Below are 9801 nucleotides of genomic sequence, written 5' to 3'. Positions count from 1 at the left end.
CCTTGAGTCAGTTGCCTAACCACTGCAGAAGAACAGAAGTTCAGACATCCCTGAGCGAGGTCTTTCTATTGTCTTACTTTAGGCATGTCCTAATTGCTTACTCTAGGCACTCTTAACTGCCATTTGAAAGGAAGTAACTCCCTCCCACTAACTGTTTAAGTATCCTAAATGTCTAATCATACCTATTTGGATCACCAGGGAACTGATTATGAGGTTGTGCACTGCCTAAGTTGAGGTGCTTACAAAAATGATTTGGAACTGGCCCACAGTGTTTAGGATTATAGGAAAGAAACACTGGAAGGGACCTTGAGAGGTCATCTAGTCCAGTCCTTGCTTAGAGCAGAAACATCCCTGACTAAACCAAACAAGTCAAATGTCTGCCTAACTTGCTCCTGAAAACATCCAGGGACAGTGATTCCACAGCTTCTCTAAGTGACTGGCAAACTCCGTATGTGTGGTACGTGTAGTTTGCTCTTTATGCATGTGCTGTTGGAAGGTGGTCATGCAGATGTTAATGTTATAGAAAGAAAGGCTGTAGGCTCAATGGCGAGAGCTCTGCTGAGTTTATCACAAGGCCTAACATGAACACACACAGGGTGTCCTCGTACTTGTCTGCACAGGATAATGGTGATCAGTATAAGTTTATATCCCCCCAAGCCAATACAAGGTTCCAAGTTTCCAAGCTTCTCCTTTTATACGGACCAACCCACATTACTAAACAAAACATGTTGATTAGGAAAACCTGAGCATTTAGCAAATGTGTGTTTGCTAAATACCTAGCAAAAAGCTAGGTATTATATTCTGCTGGTATCTTGGGTCATACTGTACCTGTCATACCTCCTGTATTATCTATGTGGTTCTGTTCTTTCTTTATCACACAAATATCATACTGCCCTGCAGTTGATGTACCTAGTGTCTCTTTTTGGCAGTACTGCACATCTTGTATCATTTTGTTATCTTGTACCATCCTTGTGTATGTGTATTCCAGATTAAGTTTGCACAAGCAATTCATGTATCAGTCAGTCACTGCTCTAGTGAGGCCTATGTTGGTCAGTACTTTAGGAAAACATCTGAGCAAATAGTACATATGTTAATCAATCCATGTACTAACTAATGCTCCAGCATGGCTTTCTGTACTCTGTTCCAAAGTTTAATCACCATCATAGTCAGGAAGTTCTTCCTAATTTCCAACCTAAATTTCTTCTGCTGAAGTTTGAAGCCAGTGCTCCTAGCCCTGTCCCTTACAGCCACCGAAAAAAGTTTAGCACAATGCAAAATTATTTATAAGCTTCCTGGGAGGTGCTTTGTATTACAAATTATAATTAGGCATAATAATCACAGATTGTACATGTAGGGAAGTGACAGCATTGAAATACGTTCTTTCCAGGGGAGTGCCCTGGAACTAGAAAAAAAGCCTGATTTGACTTTAAGGTAGATAACAAAGGACAAGTTTAGTCCTATATCAGGATTCTAAGGTCTGTGGTGAAAATTTCATTAGGCTTTATAGGTACTAAATAAAGCAGCTCTTTGTGCTGTAAAGTCACATTGCTAGGAATTTTGGATAAGCAGCACCTTAAGATATACAATTATTTCCCATCTTTCTGGGCAACTGTTCTCTGGACATCTGTTTATCATTCCTTTGGGATCTGCAAACATTTGGGACTGCTTAAGCATCCATTGGCTGAACTGTGGGGTTCATGGCTCTTTCGCATTATCACTCAATCCTAGAAAGATAGTGCTTTCTGGAACATCTTGACTGTGATAGTTTCTTGAGTGTGTTTGAAAACACACAGCTAAATCTTAGATTTAATATTCTTGGGATCCAAAGCAACAGTTATAAAGATTCAAGATTTCATGTTTATCTAATGCTGTCATTCTAAGGCATTTTTAAAAACTATATGCGTACGGCAGAGCAATCCATGCATAATGTAATGAAGAAGACTGATCTAGAGGCAACATTTACTTTAAAAAAATGCTTTAGAATCCTTCGTGGTTTCACCATAACCATGTGCACTGCATAAATCTCACTTTGACTTCTTAAAATAAAGTCAACCCTGCTATGATTTCTGAAAAAGTGCAGTATTTTCAGCCCAAAGCATTCTCATTCCGCTAAAAATGATGAGATTAGGTTTTGTTTTGTTTTTTTTAAAAAAGACTATTTCAATTAAATCATGGTGGGGGTTAGGGTTACTGCTTTATGTTCTCGCCTTGAAAACAAAAAATAATTAGCGCAACAGAAAAATAAAAACATATATATTACATGGATTAAAGTGCGTTAACAAATAGTTAAAAAGTAAATGGAAAATCCTGCTAGGGAAATATTTTAGTGGATTTTCACAGGGATTTGATCTTGGCTATCATCTCTATTTTTTAATTTTTTCCAAGTATTAATAATGCTATTTTGAGTTAAATTTGCAGATGAAACTAAAAAGGATGGGTTGGTGGATTGGGAACAAAATCTGTTATGCAGCCAGATTTGGATCATTTGATAAAATGGATTAATTAATACAGTATGTTTTGTCATAACTAAATACAGCATCAGAACATTAGGTTTTCATGTGCAAGTACATGGAAGATAGTATCACAGAAGGTAGCATCAATGAGCAGCATTCAGGGTAACAGTGGACAGACTGAGTACAGACTCAGGGGGCACAACCCAAGAATACCACAAACACATACAAGGTGAGTAATTTTTTAAAAATACTCACAAATGTATTGCTGTGTGCCAAGCTCTAACAGCCAACAGAGGAAGCTGGCAGGGAAGGGAAAGCAGAACTATTACTTGAATCTTTTTTCTTGTTTATCACTTAAATTACAAAGTTAAATTATGGGAGCAATCCAATAAGTCTCTTTCTGACCAGGCCAAAAGTCCCACAGATTTTATTTTATGATGAATTGAACATGTGCACTTTATAATAATACACAACCTTATCAGAAATCAACGAAGTATTATCAAGCATTCTGGCTTTGGTTCTGTTCACCTTTACTAAAAGTTCCTCTGAAGTTATCATATAAGGATCTCCTCCCACACTGTGTGTAAGTAGTAAATACCTGCTGAACATGAGGTAAAACACATAGGAGAGCTGTTCAGCAGTATGTGAACAGCATAATTCTTATCTGCTGAAAGCTTTGAAAGCCTTATACTGAATTTCTTTTAATTAATTTCATACACACACACACACTCTCTCTCTCTCTCTACATTAAATTATAGGGTCTTGTAAACAGCTGAACAGTTCTAGCTGACATTTTAATAAAGTTCAGACTTAGGTAGATACCCAGCATGGAAATTTTTAGCCTGAAGATCTGTTGGAAAAAGTCACCTTGAAAAGTATGATAGAAAGTTTTGCCCTTAACCAAAGGTGCTGGCAGTCAAACAAGTTACCTTGTGCTGGCGGGAGGAACTACAACACATTACTGGAGTGGTTTTGTCTGTCTATATCTGTTTGTCTGTATGCTTGTGTGTGTCTGTTTGTATGACTGGTGTGTCCAAGCTTATGTATCTGCTTCATGTAATCAATAAATGCAGCATTTTGCCTTATTCCCCTTTATAAGGTCTTGCTCTTGATTTGAGCAATTGGCAATTTAATAATGGGAGCACCTGGGGTCCCCCCCTGTAACCAATCACCAAGCCAGGGGGATATGGGGGAGGTTCCCCGGTGCACTTGGCAGCAGACTCAGAAGTGGACCGGAACTACAGGGGACCCCTCCCTTGTGCGATGCTCCATCCACCCTACCATCTCAACATTTACGAGCCACACCTGGTACCGCAAGGTATGTAGAAAAAACACATAAAGCTGTGTCTATGGCTGAATCACTTATTCTCCAAATCAGAATCAAGTCTTCAGATTCAGATTTGGCCAAGTCAAATCAGGACAGTGATCTGAATCAGCTAATCAAACCACTGTGCCCTGAATCAGGCCAAATCAGATTTGAATACTGCCCACTTCGCACACCCCTACTAATGTTCTAATTCATGTGTTTTAATGTAATTTCTCTGCTTCTGGTAGAATTCTCTTACTCTGATTACCAATGAATCAGCAGGATTTTTATACCTCACTCTCTAGGATGCAAACAACATATAAGGTACAGGAACAAGGTATAACAAAAGATTTCTTCAAGCATACTTAATTATTTCTGGTATTGCTCCTTGTGATAGCCCCTCATTTATAACCAAAATGCTGGAAAGTCTGTTATGCACAAGGGTTCAGTTACAGGTTTTGTTCCATGCTTGCTTTTATTTTAGAGGCTTAGTAGTCTCACTGTTCTGAAGAATGAATTCCCCAGAATGACACTCAGTTTTTGTAAGTAACATTTAAGATGCCACAAATTCTGTGGGACATGAGAGCAGGACTATACATGGCCACTATATTGTTTCCTGTTCTGAACCTTCCATAAAACTTGGCAATTGTGCTAGTCCAATGATTCTCAACCAGGATGGTATGAGATTCTTTTAAGGGCGTCTCAGGGTGGCATGCAATATTAATCCTGTTAAGTGTGCAGACACCTACACATGCTTCACAACATAACTCAGAGGCCACATCCACACAAGCACAGAAGTTTGTTTCCCTAGGGACAAGAAGTAGCAGCATAAGGTATGATGCTGCTTTTTGTTCCTGGGGAATACCTGTGCCATGCGCACGCTGGCATGTGACAGGTTACTCTGGGTGGAACAGGGGAGGCTGGGACCAGCAACCGTACTGGCCCCAGCAGCCTTACCTGGGGTCCTGGAAGCTGAGGAAACTGCAGCCACGGTGCTTCTGTAGCTGGGAGCCTGCTGGCACCTGGAACGTGGCTCCAGTTGGCCAGTTCCAGTTTTTGGTGGAGTGTGCTGCCACAATGTGCATTACCCCACTTTTTTTCTGCACAGGTTTTTTTTGACCCTGGGATCTCCTGGGGTCAGCTCCCCCCATCCCTGCACTGCAAAGTAGCAGGGAATGCCTGAATGTGTGGTGTGTAGCACCGCAGACAGGTCTGCAGTGCCACATATTGCATGGCCTCGCTCATGTGGTTGTGGCCAGAGAAATCCATAGCGTCAAAAACTATTCTGACCTGTTGCAGCTTTTTTGAGTTCTTTGCAACCAAAGAAGTGCTTTCTTATCATTCCATGGTCAACAAATGAAAGCTAAGAGCTGGCATTTTCCAAGGGGTGTTTTCAGTTTAGAAAGACTAAGAACCACTACTCTTGTCATTAGTTCTCAGAAGTTAATATGTAACAAATTGGAGCTGACTCTAAATAAAGGTTCTCTCTTCCTGTCTTACAAGCAGAAAGGTTTCTACTGGGTAAATTATAAAATGTTTGATATTAGGTCCTTGTAGCAGGACACTAGGGTGCCTGCTACTGAGTAGTAAAATGGGCTCAGCTACTGCTCACTAGGGCAGCACAGGTGGGGGTTGCTTAAGCAACCAAGTGGGTCAGCTGACCAGAAGGGGGCAGGGCCTGGCCTTTATAAGCAGGGCAGGCCAAGGCCAGAGGTAGTTCCCCTCTGGTAGCCTAAGGAACAAGAGTTCTGCAAGAGTGAGCAGGGCAGTGTTGTGCTTTGGTGTGCAGATACAGGGTGGAGAGGACCCTGGCAGGGATGAGAGAAGGTTAGCCAGGTTGGCTGAGAATTTATGTAGTAGCCAGGGGCTTTGCGTTCTGTTTTGGTTGGTGGTTGTGGTTACACCAGAGGACTGGGGGAGGCTGTAGGGGTGGAGGAGGCCTCAACAGGAGCCCCCCATAAGGTGGGGGGTGCTCTGAGCGCCAGGGAGGGTGCTGTAGTCAGTGCGACAAGCGTGAGTAGGCCCAGTGGGCAAGGGCGTGAGAAGCGTGAGTAGGTCCCAGTGGGGCATAGGCCCAAGAAGGTGGGTCTGGGGGCCAGGTAAGGCTAAGGCCACCTGAGCCCCAAGTGTGAGAAACCCGAGTTGGGCATACAACCCTAGAAGGGGTCTGGCGCCAAGTAAGGCTGAGGCCGCCTGAGCCCTGAGCATGAGAAATGCGAGACTAGGTCCGAACACGGGCGAGGCGCAGGAAGCGCAAGCAAGACCCGAGTCTGGCATAGAACCCTAGCAGGGGTCTGGGGCCAGGTAAGGCTGAGGCTGCCTGAGCCCCGAGCGTGGGAAATGCAAGTATAGCCCCAGGGTGGGCAAAGGTGCGCGAGAAACGGGAGCATAGGCCCGAGTCGGGCAAGAAGCATGAGCAAGACCCCAGTGTGGGCAGAGAGCCCGAGAAGCGCGAGGTACAGGCCCCGGTTGGGGGCGAGAGCGCATGAGTGCGGGGAGATAAGCCCCAGTGGGGCACGGTCTATATGGGAGAAGCCCCAGCAGAAGGCGAGCATAGCAAGGCAGGCCCCGTGCCAAGGTGGGCAGGAAGGCAGCCTCCCATTAAATATTTACCAACAAGATGTGGCAGGTGAGACAGAGAGGGTGCGTTCAGGACCCAGACTTGGCACAGTAGGCAAGGGCGCTAGGGGAGGTCACGGCATCCCTAAGGGCATCCTACCACAGCCCTCTACTATAGCGGTGCTCAACTTACCAGCCCTGCAGGCCAGATAAGTGATTCGAAAGCCCAGCCCCATGCACCAGACATGGCAATGGAGCAGCACCACATGCTGATTCAGAGCTGTGACTGCTGCTATTTCCAGATCTGTGAGGAGGCCTACAAGATGGATTACACAGCCCCATGGGCTGGAGGTTGAGATCACTGCTCTATAATAAAAACTGGATGTTTTACAACACCCAGGTCCGTTTCCAGTTCAGCTTATGCCTCGGTGTAGAGTTGAAAAAAAGGATTAGCTAACTGGATCTCTGACTCAGATTGGGTGTACTCCTTGGGTTGCTGCTTCAGCACAGCACTAAGTTATATGGTTACACCCAGATTTGAAAAGTCATAGCTTCGTTTAATAGAAAATTAATTACTAATGTCTAACAGGGCTGTGTGAAGCTTCAGTCCCTGATTAATTTGGAGATTTGGCCTGATTTGGTGGCTGAATTTCTGAATCTGAATAGAATCAGAGGATCCTTTTAATCTCTCTGAATCAAATCGAAACTCTCCGAATTGATTTGGGCATAGAAACAGCTTTAAATATTTTTTTTCTACACCCCTCTAGGTAGCAGGGGCTTGTGAGTGTTGTGATGAAGGGGCACATGGAGTGTCCCACAGAAGCATGGGGGGGTCCCCGGTGTGCTTGACAGCAAACCCAGAAGTGGACCAGAAGCACTTCTGGTCTGCTTCCAGGTCCGCTGGGGAGTGTGCTGGGGAACGGGGGGGCCCAGCACCCCTCCACCTCAGTGACTGATGCCTCCTGGGTTTGGGGGGGGTACCTGGGGTTCCCCTGTGGCTGATAGCTGAGTCAGGGGGGCACAGGGGGTGGGGCCCTGCACGCTCCCCGGCAGACCCTGAAGTGGACTGGAAGTACTTCCGGTCCACTTCTGGGTTCACTACCAAGCATGTGGAGGCCCCCCCCCCCCCCCCCCCTGGGAGAGACCCCCTCTCCCCCCGCATTGCAGCGATCATGAGCCATGCCTGGTACCTCAAGGTACGTAGAAAAAACTTTTAAAGCTGTGTCTATGTTCAAATAACTGATTCTCTGAATCAGCATCAAATCTTTGGTTCCAGATTCGGCTGAATTGAATTAGGGACAACAAATTGAATTACTGTCCCCGATTCGGGCCAAATCCAAATGCAAATTGAATAGGGCCCGCTTCACACATACCTAATGTCTAAGCTGCTGCTATCAACTCTGGACAAATTTTGCCTACAATTGCTCCTACAACAGATGGTGGAGAACACCAGGTGGGGTCATCTCTTTCTGTAGGCAAAACAGCCTGAAGCAGTAATTTCTATAGTAAACATATTGAGCCAAACTGTAAATAATTCTTGATTGGAATTATACATTCCATCTGGCTTTTTAGTGAATTCTTTTGACTTTCAAATGACTGATTATTCAAATGGATTTGAATTACTGGGTGTTTATCACCATTTTCAAACTGGAGAAACCCATGAAAATAGAATCAATTAGGGGGCTTGAGTTGGGGAAAAAAACCCCCCCAGACATCCAGCCTGAGAAGGGTTTTTTAAATGGCCAGCAAGCACACACGTCTACATTTACTTCTCAGGGAGGCAGGGTCAGTAACCTGAATTTTTCACAGATGGGATGCCTTTGACTGCTCATGAATAAGGATATTGTTTGTGAAAACTTAAGCTCTTGATGTACTCAGATCTCCATCTATGATGCTGAAAAATCTTGCCCAGTGATTTTCTTATATCTGTTTGGGTCTCTTGTTTTCATTTAGATTGCAAGCCCTTTGGGACAGGGTCAATCTATTTGCATTCATGAAGCACATCATACAAGGGGTCACAGTCAGTCATGCTCCTAAATACTATAGCAATACAAATAATGTGGGGTGTAATTTTAGAACAGTTCACCTTTTTGATTGTTCCCCTTCAATTTTTCTTCTAAACTCACTGGGCATGCCTACACATGCAAGCATGTGCTCTTAGCTCAAATAAAAGTGGTGCAAATTTGAGCTGGGGCTCTTTGCCTCAGTGTACGTGCTCAGACATGTACTTTATTGTAGAACAATTTATGCCACTTAGGGCAAAAGAACCCTGCCTGGCTCTTCCCGGATCTGTAGTCAGGGGGAGCTAGAGCCCGGGACCAGCACCTGTGCTGTCCCCAGCAGTATAAAAAGCCACCCTGGCAAGTAGCTCAGGGCTACTAGCTCTCAGGAGCTTCTGGGGCCCAGCCAGTTGGTACCTGGAACACTACCTCTTGTGCCAGCTGGACTGCTGAAGCAGCCCTGAGAGCTCCCTGCACCCTCTACCCACTGCAGCAGTCTGGCAGTGGGGGCTGCTGCCTGGCTGTGACCTGCTATGCACCCCACAAGATCTGGATGGGGACTGCACAGCCAGTAGAGGCATCTGCCCTTCTGGGCCAGCTGCCAGTGGACTGTGGTTGCAGGGTTGGCCTCTGCACGGTACTACTGCTATTTGTGCCCCCTGCCCAGCCATCGCCCAGAAGATGTTCTGGGTGTGGTGGCCTGCTTTGAACTGTCAAAGCATGTCCTCCTGGCCCCATTTGGCCAGGAGGTGAGCCACAGCCAGCTGGGTCTATGGTGCCAGCTCTGAGCAGGCAGGGCCCTGCCACTGGCCTCCCTAGCAGTCCCTATTGGAAAACTAAAAAATCCCTGATAAAAAATCCCAAAGTTACTCTGTAAAATACCCCCAAATCCATGTTCCTCCACAAGTAAAACAAAAGACCACTATAAAGAGAGAGAGAGAGAGAGTGAGACAGAGACAGTGATCAGTTGGACAATGTTTTATTGATATATCTACAGTATTAAAGCATGTCTCTTATCATAATAATAAAGTGAACTCTGCCACCCCCCTGCAAGGCCCACATGCCCCATCCCAGCCCCTGATTGCTGCCCTGTCTGGCCCCATCCTCCACCAACTGCTGCAAGCCCCCTGCTGCCTACCCCACCTAGCCTTACCTCCCACTTGCATCCCCAGCCCCCATGGCTGCCCCCACAACCCCAGGCACCTTCACTTTAAAGAAGAAAAAAGGGGGGGGAAAAGGAAAGAAAACGGGAAAAAGCTGCTACTTACCCTAGAAGCAGGGTGGGAGGGTCCGGGGCCTCCTGGCAGAGCCCCCCCCCAGGCAGCACAGGACAGCAGGGGGCCGGACAGCCTGGGCTGGTGCCACTGGGGCTGTCTCTGCCCTGCACTGTGTAGGTGGGGCCCTAGTCAGCCAGATGGCAGCTAAACTGCTGGTAAGTGCCAGGATTTTTTTAAAACTATGGGGGGGGGGCAGGGATCGGGGG

This window comes from Gavialis gangeticus, unplaced genomic scaffold (genome assembly GCF_001723915.1).
Source record: "Gavialis gangeticus isolate Ggan-Ray unplaced genomic scaffold, GavGan_comp1, whole genome shotgun sequence".
NCBI classification, from domain to species: Eukaryota; Metazoa; Chordata; order Crocodylia; family Gavialidae; genus Gavialis; species Gavialis gangeticus.
Note: the sequence above shows the minus strand (reverse complement) of the source record.